This window comes from Schistocerca serialis, chromosome 11 (assembly GCF_023864345.2).
Source record: "Schistocerca serialis cubense isolate TAMUIC-IGC-003099 chromosome 11, iqSchSeri2.2, whole genome shotgun sequence".
Classification (NCBI taxonomy): Eukaryota; Metazoa; Arthropoda; class Insecta; order Orthoptera; family Acrididae; genus Schistocerca; species Schistocerca serialis.
The window spans coordinates 112982039-112995203 of NC_064648.1; the positions used below are offsets into that span (position 1 = coordinate 112982039).

The 13165-nt window shown below is 46.4% G+C and overlaps 1 protein-coding gene across 1 annotated transcript in view; it reads left to right on the plus strand.

Annotated features, from left to right (window-relative positions):
- Positions 1–5213: 5213 nt before the first annotated feature.
- The window catches only part of LOC126426710 (alpha-mannosidase 2), an 813563-nt gene continuing 805611 nt past the window's right edge, over positions 5214–13165 (plus strand). Inside the window, exon 1 of the mRNA XM_050088631.1 lies at positions 5214–5364. The gene's annotated coding sequence lies outside the window, so the exon portion shown is untranslated. The remainder of the gene's footprint in view (positions 5365–13165) is intronic.

A 13165-nucleotide genomic window follows, 5' to 3' on the forward strand; every position in this document is an offset into this window, starting at 1 on the left:
GGGCTCGAGCTCCGTCTTGCATGAACCACATCGTGTCAAAATCGGGGTCACTTTTGATAATGGGGATGAAATCATCTTCCGAAACCTCCAGGTACCATTCGCTAGTCACCGTGCCATCTAGGAATATCGCACCGAATATTTCGTGACTGGACACTTCACACCACGCAGTCAATCGTTGAGAGTGAAGAGATTTCTCAGTCGAGAAATGCGGATTCTCAGTCCCCCAAATGCGCAAATTTTGCTTATTCAGGAACAGATTCGAATGAAAATGGGCTTCGACGCTAAACGAAACCATACAGCACATACTAATTCCCATAATGCCTCACGGCTAACCGGACAGTTTGAACGTCGTAACGCAAACCGTTCAGAACTTAAGATTCAAATGGTTCAAATGGCTCTGAGCACTATGGGACTTAACATCTGTGGTCATCAGTCCCCTAGAACTTAGAACTACTTAAACCTAACTAACCTAAGGACAGCACACAACACCCAGTCATCACGAGGCAGAGAAAATCCCTGACCCCGCCGGGAATCGAACCCGGGAACCTGGGCGTGGGAAGCGAGAACGCTACCGCACGACCACGAGATGCGGGCTCAGAACTTAAGAGGATTTTATTTCATATACACGTAAGCGCCAAAGAAACCTGTATAGGCATGCGTATTCAGATACAGAGGTATGTAAACAGGAAGAATACGGCGCTGCTGTCGGCAACGCCTATGCAAGACAAGTGTCTGGCGCAGCTGTTAGTTGGGTCACTGCTGCTACAATGACATATTATCAAGATTTAAGTGAATTTGATCGTGGTGTTATAGTCGCCGCACGAGCGATGGCACACAGCATCTCCGAGGTAGCCAGCATCTCGTGGTCGTGCGGTAGCGTTCTCGCTTCCCACGCCCGGGTTCCCGGGTTCGCTTCCTGGCGGGATCAGGGATTTTCTCTGCCTCGTGATGGCTGGGTGTTGTGTGATGTCCTTAGGTTAGTTAGGTTTAAGTAGTTCTAAGTTCTAGGGGACTGATGACCATAGATGTTAAGTCCCATAGTGCTCAGAGCCATCTCCGAGGTAGCGATGAAGTGGGGAATTTTCCCGTACGACCGTTTCACGAGTGTACCGTGAATATCAGGAATCCGGTAAAATATGAAATCTCCCATGTCACTGCGGCCGGAAAAAGATCCTGCAAGAACGGGACCAACGACGACTGAAGAGAATCACTCAACGTGACAGAAGTGCAACCCTCCCGCAAAAATGCTGCACATTTCAGTGTTGGGCGAATTAACAAGTGTCAGCGTGCGAACCATTCAACGGAACATCATCGATATGGGTTTTCGGAGCCGAAAGCGCACTCTTGTACCCTTGATGCTTGACACAAAGCTTTACGCCTCGCCTGGACCGTCAGAACCGGCATTGGATTGTAGATGACTGGAAACATGTTGCCTCTTCGGACGAATCTCGTTTTAAATTGTATCGAGTGGATGGATGTGTACGGGTATGGAGAGACCCTCTTGAATCCATAGACCCTGCATATCAGCAGGGGAGTGTTCAAGTTAGTGGAGTCTCTGTAATGCTGTGGGGCGTGTGTAGTTTGAGTGATATGGGACCCCTGATACGTCTAGCTACGACTCTAGCAGGTGAGAAGTACCTAAGAAACATCATCCATGTGGGCTGTTGGAGCCGAAGGGCCACTCGTGTACCCTTGATGACTGCACGACATAAAGCTTTACGCCTCGCCTGGAACCGCCAACACCAACATTGAACTCTAGATGACTGGAAAAAGGTTGACTGGTCAGGCGAGTCTCGTTTGAAATTGTATCGAGATGTACGGGTATGGAGGCAAACTCATAAATCTATGGACCCTGCATGTTAGCAGGGGACTGTTCAACTGGTGGAGGCTCTGTAATGCTGTGTGGCGTATCCAGTTGGAGTGACATGGGACCCCTCATACGTCTACATATGACTCTGACAGGTGATACGTACGTAAGCATGCTGTCTGATTACCTACATCCATTCATGTCCATTGTGAATTACGACGGACGTGGGCAATTGCAGCGGGACAATGCGACACCGTACACGTCCAGAATTGTTACAGAGTGGTTCCAGGAACACTCTTCTGAGTTTAAATACTTCCGTCGTCCACCAAACTCCCGAGACACGAACATTATTGAACATATCTGGGATGCCTTGCAACATGCTGTTCAAAAGAGATCTCAACCCCGTCGTGCTCTTACGGATTTATGGACAGCCATGCAGGATTCATGGTGTCAGTTCCCTTTCCCTCCAGCACTACTTCAGACATTAGTCGACTCCATGCCACATCGTGTTGCGGCACTTCTGCGTGCTCGCGGGGACCCTACACGATATTAAACAGATGTACCAGTTTCTTTGGCTCTTCAGTGTTGTTCAGCAATTAATTGTCACCCTGCATATACCACTGCAGATGGGAGTACCCGACAGCTAGAAACTGCGGGGTGGTATCGTTGAAAAATTAATTATTGTGGCATAGAGACACACGTTCTGTGTCTTCTCTGCTTACTTTGTTTTTAATTCAGCAAGTGGACGAAAATTTTTAATGGAATGCAGAAACGCTGCAGCAGCAAAGACCAAGTTTTGTGTAGAATGCACGTATTGCGTGCTGAGGACAATAGTCTTGTAGTATACTTCCATAAAACTTCGATTTGACGGAACTATAGGCACAAATACCGTTTGCTCGACCTCTACGGAAGCAGTGGTCTGGAAGTACGTACAGTTCCTTTTGTATCGTGTATTGCTGCTATTTGGGTGATGGGTGCAGTCACGCAGAGTCGGTAAGAGCATCAAATAAATTTTTGTGGGGTAGGGAATATTCTGAGTCGTATTGAGGCGAGTCGTACGAAAAAAAAAAAAAAAAAAAAAAAACCCTGGCGATGACCTGCGAGTAGTCGCGCGCTGTCACGCTTTAGTCTCTAGCAAATGAAATGAGTTCATACGTGATATGATAATGATGTCTCACATGATACCAAACTGATACTTATAGATTTCTTTACAGTTTTCTCGCCGGAAGTTTCTACTAGATCCAACAGAACGCATATTCATAACCGACAAAGTTTTTCATTACATGGGTGGAACAGTTTCACACCTCCTATGGCATTTATTTTTTATCTCGCTATACTTTTATGTTTTCACGATGAAATATGAGAATGTTCATAGATTATTTACAGTGCAAATACATCGGTAGTACTGTTTTTTGCAAGGTGGAAGTAAAAAAATGTTTTTCTTCAAAACTTCTTGAACATTTGCTTTTTTTTTTGTAACAGCTGGCAAGGATCTCTTTCTATTTTTTAAGAATTACGCCATAATGACCTAGACTAAAATTATAGATGTCTAATTTTTTTCCGAATTTTTAGTAGCATTTGAAATTAGTACTAACTGGCACTGCTGTGAGCCGGTGAGATGTCGTTGTGTTGGTTATTTTCGTGACGGCCACGGTAAACTGCAGAGCGAGCGACCGAGTCCCCACTCTGCCTACAGGCTGTTTCACGACGTAGTGCCGGCCGGCCCTGCCGCGGCGCGGGCTTTAAATCTGTGGCGACGCCGTGTAGAGATACGCCCCGGCTGCTGCGTTTATTTTTACAGAAATGCGTTAAGACTGTAAGGGATACAAAAGACGATAGCTGCTTCCGAAACACAACATTGTAGCGTAAATAATACTAACATAAGAACGGAAGTCAGGATTCTACTACAAACACAGAACCGAATGCCTGTTCATGTGAATCTCTGTACTCTGTACTGCTATTTGTAAAACGAACTCCATATAACGCAATCAATTTGTAGGATTTAAGGCTTGTTCTTACTTCGTGTTTCTACTAAAAGCTAGAAGTTTTCTTTTAAGGGGTGCGTTGAAACTTGAGAATTCTTGCAACACGAAGAGTGTTTAAAAAGTAAGGAGAAATTTATAATTTTGCGTGTTGTATTGTCCGATTTGCACTACATTTTTTGTCACTGTCTTCGTAAACATGTCTGAAAAGTGTGTGTATAATGTTATGCATATTGGGTATTTATTCTATTGTCATTTGTCAAAATGGTTACATGTGTTTTGGTAGTATCAAAGATTATTTGTTTTGTATATAAATATATTAGAGAATCTATATTAATTTTTTTTGTAAGAATGGAATGAAGTGTATCAAAGTTTTAGTATATTGCCAGCAGGCCTTAAAGGACTAGCATGGATGAGATTAAAAATGCACAGTTACGAGACGTATAAACTATCCCGAAGAAACCGTTCCAAATGTGTTTCGAGAATTGGAAAAATCACTGGCATAAGTGTACAGTATGTATAGGGGAATATTTTGAAGAGGTTATCATTGCTGTAGATTACTGCCTATAACGACCTCCCAAAATTATCAGTTTTCCTTCCTGGCGGTTCCAGTAAATCACGTGATTTATTTTCGCGTTCCTTCCTTATGAGTCACATTGTGGCGAGGCTGACGTTTGCATAAATTTGCAGCCCTCTGACTGGGACTGGTAATATTAGCCAACAGTTTTTTTTTGTGCCGCCTCTTTAACACGTGATGTAACGTTAGAGACGATCGATCGCTCCTTACTCCATAAATATCTCCTCCATATTCTCCACATGCAGGGTGATTATCCATCACTTCCGGATACCGAGGTACATCAGTAAGCATACAAAATTAACTGTCTGACTCTGAAAATTAAGATCCCATGAACAGAACGACGTATATCACTGCACGCCGATCTACAGCGCTAGGCAGGTAACGGGCAACTGATTTTGGGTGCCCCTACAGGCCAGTGGCACGGTTCTTCTGGGAAAGGCCGCCAAAACCACTGCTCACTGAGTTTACAGACTATATAGTGTCAGTATTCGTTTCAGAAGCGGGTTCTGGCCTGCTGGTGGCCGAGTGTGCGTTACATGGAGGGCGTGTGTGTGTTTCAGAGCGTGGCGGTCGCGATGCTGAAGGCGCTGCGCCGGCGGCCGGTGCGGTTCGCGGCGCTGGCCGCCGCAGTGGCCGTGGCGCTGCTGTGCCTCTACTACCGCAACATGGCCGCCGCCGGGGAGTCCCCGGCGCCGGCGCCCCTGGCGGCCGCGGGCCGAAGCTCGGCGCAGGGCGGGCCGCGCGAACCGCTGCCCCAGCAGCAGCAGCCGCAGCAGCAGCAAAGCGACGGCGGCGGCGGCGGCGGCGACAGGGAGGAGGACAACGAGGTGCTGCCGCAGCCGCCGGGGGCCGGCGGAGGCGAGCCGCCCCCCGCGCTCCAGCCCCCGGAGGCGGACGACCTGCCCGACGCCGTCGTCAGCCGCGACAACTGCCCCGCGCTCGTCGTCGCCGACGCGGACGTCGACACCTCGGAGCAGTTCCGCAAGTTCGAGTTCCAGGTCAGTCGCAAGCGCTGCAGCGGCTCCCCTTCTGCCCCTCCGCACTTTAGCACGCCGCCGTCGACGCAAAAAAGTCATAAATTATTAATTTTTTATTGAACCCGCCATTCGGGGATAATTCCCTGTCACGTCTAACCAGTCATTCTGCATAATATTCATTACATACACTACGATTAGCATCATATAAGTTACATATAATACAGGATCGGACATTTCCATATTACAGCAGTCAGATATGAACGTGCGCCTAAACCCCAAATGTCTAACAATTCCCCCCACGAGCCGCCGTCTTGCTCGCGTGCCGTAGCGCTCAGTCCGGCCGCACACTTCCTGCACTGCCACACCGCGGTGCCTGAGTAAATAAATGTGCGACTAGGGCCTCCCGTCGGGTAGGCCGTTCGCCGGGTGCCAGCCTCTCGATTTGACGCCACTTCGGCGACTTGCGCGTCGATGCAGATGAAATGATGATGATGACAACACAAAACCCAGTCCCTGAGCGGAGAAAATCTCCGACAAAGCTGAGGATCGAACCCGGGCCCGTAGGATTGACATTCTGTCGCGCTGAACACATTTTTTGTTTTGTTTTAATCGTTGTGTTTGGTCGTTGCGGACTTCAGATGACATACACTACTGGCCGTTAAAATAGCTACACCACGAAGATGATGTGCTACAGACGCGAAATTTAACCAACAGGAAGATGCTGTGATATGCAAATGATTAGCTTTTCGGAGCAGTCACACAACGTTGGCGCCGGTCGCGACACCTACATGACATGAGGAAAGTTTCCAGCCGATTCCTCACACACAAGCAGCAGTTCACCGGCGTTGCCTGGTGAAACGTTGTTGCGATGCCTCGTGTAAGGAGGAGAAATGCGTACCATCACGTTTTCGAGTTTGATAAAGGTCGGATTGTAGCCTATCGCGATTGCGGTTGATCGTATCGCGACATTGCTGCTCGCGTTGGTCGAGATCCAATCACTGTTAGCAGAATATGGAATTGGTGGGTTCACGAGGGTAATACGGAACGCCGTACTGGATCCCAACGGCCTCGTATCACTAGCAGTCGAGATGACAGGCATCTTATCAGCATGGCTGTAACGGATCGTGCAGCCACGTCTCGATCCCTGAGTCGACAGATGGGGACGTTTGCAAGACGACAACCATCTGCACGAACAGTTGGACAACGTTTGCAGCAGCACCGACTATCAGCTCGGAAACCGTGGCTGCGGTTACCCTTGACGCTGCATCACAGACAGGAGCGCCTGCGATGGTGTACTCGACGACGAACATGGGTGCACGAATGGCAAAACGTAATTTTTTCGGATGAATCCAGGTTCTGTTTACAGCATCGTGATGGTCGCATCCGTGTTTGGCGACATCGCAGTGAACGCACATGTGAAGCGTGTATTCGTGATCGCCATACTGGCGTATCACCCGGCGTGATGGTATGGGGTGCCATCGGTTACACGTCTCGGTCACCTCTTGTTCGCATTGACGGCACTTTCAACAGTGGACGTTACATTTCAGATGTGTTACCACCAGTGGCTGTACCCTTCATTCGATCCCTGCGAAACCCTACATTTCAGCAGGATAATGCACGACCGCATGTTGCATGTCCTGTACGGGCCTTTCTGGATACAGAAAATGTTCGACTGCTGCCCTGGCCAGCACATTCTCCAGATCTCTCACCAATTGAAAACGTCTGGTCAATGGTGGCCGAGCAATTCGCTCGTCACAATACGCCAGTCACTACTCTTGATGAACTGTGGTATCGTGTTGAGGCTGGATGGGCAGCTGTACCTGTACACGCCATCCGAGCTCTGTTTGACTCAGTGCCCAGGCGTATCGAGGCCGTTATTACGGCCAGAGGTGGTTGTTCTGGGTACTGATTTATCAGGATCTATGCACCCAAATTGCGTGAAAATGTAATCACAGGTCAGTTCTTGTATAATATATTTGTCCAATGACTGCCCGTTTATCATCGGCATTTGCTCTTGGTGTTACAATTTTAATGGCCAGTAGTGTAATTATTTATTTTCAAAAAACCTTTCTCCCACTACTTTGTTCCCTCCCAAAAACTATGAAACTCGTAATTTTATTTTCTGACTGAGAAATCAAATGCCTGTTTTCGTAGTTCCAGCTTCGAAATTCCCTTAATATCGTCATACTTTCAAAAAGCCTTTCGTCCCCTATCACAGCCCCATGGGAGTGGTACTTCTCACAATCCCTTCTTAAGCTATGCCTACAGTGTAAGATCCACATTTTCTCCAAACTTCAATTTTCTGTCGTTAGCGGTTTGGGCTGTGCGATGTCGAGGCAATGAATCGGTCTGGCGCTATTTCACCCCATTAGATGTTGAATTTCCAAAAAACAATGATTGACGTATTTCTTCATCTCTGTCCGAAAACCGAAATACCAATTTTGGAAGCTTTAGCTTTAAAAGTACTTCCGCAGTGCAATATTTTCGTAAAACTTTGTATTCCTATGTAACCTCCTTTAGGGGTTGAGTTTGCAAAAACAGAGGAATGAGTTTTTTTTTCAGTTACTAATGGAGAAGCCAAATACAAATTTTCATACTTTTAGCATAGAAATGCTTGCATAATGAAATATTTGCAGAAAAATTTCATCCCCTATTCCACCTGTTTAGCATTGGAGGGCAGCGTGGAGGGTAAAAATCGTAGAGGGAGACCAAGAGATGAATACAGTAAGGAGATTCAGCAGGATGTAGGCTGCAGTAGGTACTAGGAGATGAAGAAGCTTGCACAGGATAGAGTAGCATGGAGAGCTGCATCAAACCAGTCTCAGGACTGAAGACAACAAGAACAACAACATTCCACCTTTATACGAGTTGAATTTCGGAAAACACTGAAACATGTATTTTTAATTTCTAACTGAGAAGCCAAATGTAAATACTTTCATAATAAAATATTTTCATAAAAAATCTGATCCCCTTAGGTGTTCAGTTTTCAGAAACACTGAAACATGTATTTTTTTTTATTTGTAACCGAGATGTCAGATAGTAATGTTTGTAGATGTATTGTGTATTAAACTGGGGACCTAGAAACGACGGAGAGGCTTTGTCCCGCCGTAGCCCTCAGTGGTTCACAACCACACAACAAGCCACAGCAGTCCACCCACCTTACCGCCACCCCACACTGAACCCAGGGTTATTGTTCGGTTCGACCCCAGTAGATTCCCCCCCCCCCCCCCTCCTCTCTCCGGGGAACGTCTCTTACTAGACAAGTGTAACCCCAAATGTTTGTGCAGTAGGGTATTTATTTAGCGTATGGCTAATACAATCATGAAATTACATATACATATGTACATATTGACACACAAGAAACTTAAGTTTGTCTTTACAACTGAATATCCAGTCCTTCAATCCAGCGCACTGCATCTGGAGTTGCAAGCAGGAAGTCCTCTTTGGCGCGGTGATAGGCTCGAATCCTGCATTCACTGACGATGTGGTGAACAGTCTGGTATGGAGACCCGCAGTCACAAGCTGGATCAGGCAGCTTGTTCCACTTAAAGAGAGCATCCCTGCATCAGCCATGGCTGGTACGGATTCTGTTGAGAGTAGACCAGGTCTTGCGTGGTAAGTCGAATCCACTTGGAAGTTTAGCACCTGAGAAGATGTTATGCAGGTGCACATCTGTCACTGCTTCCATTCTTCAAGAGGTTTGAAATCCTTAGCAACGATGTCATCAGCATCGCACAGAGTTGGATGGCGTGATTTCAGTCTCTTGCGATTTAAAAGTGGCAGGTCGCTATGCACGGGTAGGTTAGAATTCCTGGAGATCTTGTATTGTATTGTATGTGGTAGGGTAATGATAGTGTACGCATGTGTGGAGACAGTGTTTGCACAGCAATCGCCGATATAGTGTAACTGAGTCGGAAAAAGGGGAAACAGCCCGCATTCGCCGAGGCAGGTGGAAAACAGACTTAAAGACCATCCACACGCTGGCCGGCACACCGGACCTCGACACTAATCCGCTCGGGAAGCAGCGCGCTAGACCGGGCGGCTAGCCGGACAGGCTTCCGACCCATTGTGAAGACTGAACTTTGATCTCAACATCATAACTGTAGACCCACGCCTCATTACCAGCTGTGATTCTCTTGAGGAACATCTCGTTCTCATTTGCGGGGTTCAAAAGCTCTTACAGATTGCGAGGCGAAGGTGTTTCTGGTCTTGACTCAAGCTGTGGTACGAACTTGGCGGTAACACGATTCATTCCAAGATGCTGTATCAGTGTTTCATGACACGATACAACTGAATTGTTACATTCTCGTGGAATCTCTCGGACAGTCAGTCTTCGACTGGCACGTACAATTTCGTTGACGTTCCGCACATGAGCGTCGTCGGTAGATGTCGAAGGGCGCCCTGAACGAAGGTCACCTTTAACTTACGTGCTTCTACGAGGTGCATTCAAGTTCTAAGGCCTCCGACTTTTTTTCCTAATTAACTACTCACCCGAAATCGATGAAACTGGCGTTACTTCTCGACGTAATCGCCCTGCAGACGTACACATTTTTCACAACGCTGACGCCACGATTCCGTGGCACCGGCGAAGGCTTCTTTAGGAGTCTGTTTTCACCACTGGAAAATCGCTGAGGCAATAGCAGCACGGCTGGTGAATGTGCGGCCACGGAGAGTGTCTTTCATTGTTGGAAAAAGCCAAAAGTCACTAGGAGCCAGGTCAGGTGAGTAGGGAGCATGAGGAATCACTTCAAAGTTGTTATCACGAAGAAACTGATGCGTAACGTTAGCTCGATGTGCGGGTGCGCTGTCTCGGTGAAACGGCACACGCGCAGCCATTCCCGGACGTTTTTGTTGCAGTGCAGGAAGGAATTTGTTCTTCAAAACATTTTCGTAGGATGCACCTGTTACCGTAGTGCCCTTTGGAACCCAATGGGTAAGGATTACGCCCTCGCTGTCCCAGAACATGGACACTGTCATTTTTTCAGCACTGGCGGTTACCCGAAATTTTTTTGGTGGCGGTGAATCTGTGTGCTTCCATTGAGCTGACTGGCGCTCTGTTTCTGGATTGAAAAATGGCATCCACGTCTCATCCATTGTCACAACCGACGACAAGAAAGTCCCATTCGTGCTGTCGTTGCGCGTCAACATTGCTCGGCAACGTGCCACACAGGCAGCCGTGTGATCGTCCATCAGCATTCGTGGCACCCACCTGGGTGACACTTTTCGCATTTTCAGGTCGTCGTGCAGGATTGTGTGCACAGAACCCACAGAAATGCCAACTCTGGAGGCAATCTGTTCAACAGCAATTCGGCGATCCCCCAAAACAATTCTCTCCACTTTCTCGATCGTGTCGTCAGATCGGCTTGTGCGAGCCCGAGGTTGTTTCGGTTCGTCGTCACACGATGTTCTGCCTTCGTTAAACTGTCGCACCCACGAACGCATATTCGACACATCCATAACTCCGTCACCACACGTCTCCTTCACCTGTCGATGAATTTCAGTTTGGTTTCACACCACGCAAATTCAGAAAACGAATGATTGCGCGCTGTTCAAGTAAGGAAAACGTCGCCATTTTAAGTATTTAAAACAGTTCTCATTCTCGCCGCTGGCCTGTAAAATTCCATCTGCCGTACGGTGCTGCCATCTCTGGGACCTATTGACAATGAACACGGCCTCATTTTAAAACAATGCGCATGTTTCTATCTCTTTCCAGTCCGGAGAAAAAAAATCGGAGGCCTTAGAACTTGAATGCACCTCGTATTTTTAAACCATGTGAACAGTTCTTCTACTTATGGCATGCATCGGTTAGAAAAATGGTATGACTTTGAATTTTAATTTCAGACATCTGTATATGTTGCAATTGATGTACCTATGTTTTATTGTCAATTTTTTTCATTTCTTAAAGCAGCTTTTGTTTATGCCCTGTCTCTTTGTTTTAGCACCGATGATGACTGATATCAGTCGAAATCGTTTTGCAACAAGATAAATAAATTATGTTTCTGCGACTGGTTGCTACATTCTTCATAATTTTATATTCCACGGTCGCTGAACAGAAAGGGAACCTTATGGAGCCCAACATTCAAAAGGTCCTTAGGTTATTTAGGTTTAAGTAGTTCTAAGTCTAGGGGCCTGATAACCTTAGATGTTAAGTCCCATAGCCCTCAGAGCCATTTGAACCATCGCGCTTGTCTTTATTAAAATCAGGTTTATTCTTACGATGAAAGAAGTATAGTAAGTTGATGATTTGACGAAACAAGTGGACAGGCAAGAAGAATGTACACCGGTCGTTTGTCGTCAGTTGTGTTTTTGCCACTATAGTACACGCCGAAGGACAGAAGACAGCGTAACAGTAACTGCAGTAATGTTTTCTTATTTACAATACGAGTATATGTAATGTCGTACTGTATCACGTTGAAACGATATGTTGCAAGCAGTAAAGCCAGTCCTTGACTTAAAAAGTGTACCATCGTTACCTTCAACTGAAGACGGTTGAATGAATTACTGGTGTGTATTTTCCTTGCGTTTCAGTTTGTTTAGTGTCAGCTACAGCAAGTTTCGTTACCCTCGGTAACCACGCTGCATGCTGTTACAGCAGAGTCAAATGCTGTTTTGTGTTCGTTCTTAATAACTTGATGCTTACGTGAATGGTGCGTTTTTTGAACAGTTCTCGAGAAGGAGAAACGGATTACCTAACAAAAAGTACAGGGTACTGTTTAGAAAGAGAGGTAGCGCTGTACATATCTTCGTAACGAACAAAGCTACAAGAAAGCCAGTCCGTTTGGTAGCCTGACAACATTTGGTTTACGAATGTTTTGCTTTGCTTGTGGGCAAGTAGTTGTTTGCGGTGATCGCGGTAACTGTACAAACTAACATGGGACCTCGGACATACGGCGAGGATCAGTAATCAAATAGGAACGCTGGGTCGCGAACGCCGCGAGAAGGTGCTACGGTGACATGCATGTAGGCTGGTATCGCTGGAGACTGTTTCATTGGACGGTACAGTGTGTTAACTGTAAGACGGCTGAGTTGAGAGGGGAGTGTGGGGAGAGGAGGAAGCAAGCAAGCATTGGCTGACGAGGGGAGGGGACTGGAGTCGGTGGGGGGGGGGGGGGAGGGAGGGGGCAAGGCACCCCTACCAGTGCTGGCACTACAAATTGCGCGTCATGCTTACACGAAAGCAGGCGAAAGGCTTGGACGTAAAACTCGCTTTAAATGTTGTTCGTAAACGAAACTGAAATCGTGATGTACATTAAAATCTATAGTTATATATAAAAATGAATGTATGTATGTTGACTACTATGCGCTCACAAACGATTCACCCGATTGCAATGAAACTTTGGTGAGTTGTTCTCCGAACGCCCGAAAAGAATAATGAATAATGTTTCAACAGTTTGGTCACTGTAGCGAGCGTAGTGCAATTGATTAGGTAAAGGCTTGTCATGCAGCGGACCCGGGTTTGATTTGCACTGCTCGCAATTTTTTTTTTTCATTTTATTTCATTCCCCCAATGTTAAACTATTAATTATAAAATTTAAATATACAGGTCATATAGTATAACGTAACTGTCAATCTCTATATATAAAAATGAATGTATGTATGTATGCCCTCTGTGCGTTCCCAAACCATTCATCCGATTGCGATGAAATTTTGGTGATTTGTTCTCCGTACGCCCACGACGGTTCCTAGCCGAAAAAAAAAAGAAATAAGACACATTCTTGAGGAGATATGACGTCGTAAACAATGAGATGCCACCGCGGGAAAATAGCCAGATTTATGCATCCACTATTTGATGAGGATGATTCTCGGAAAACTGTTTGAATCT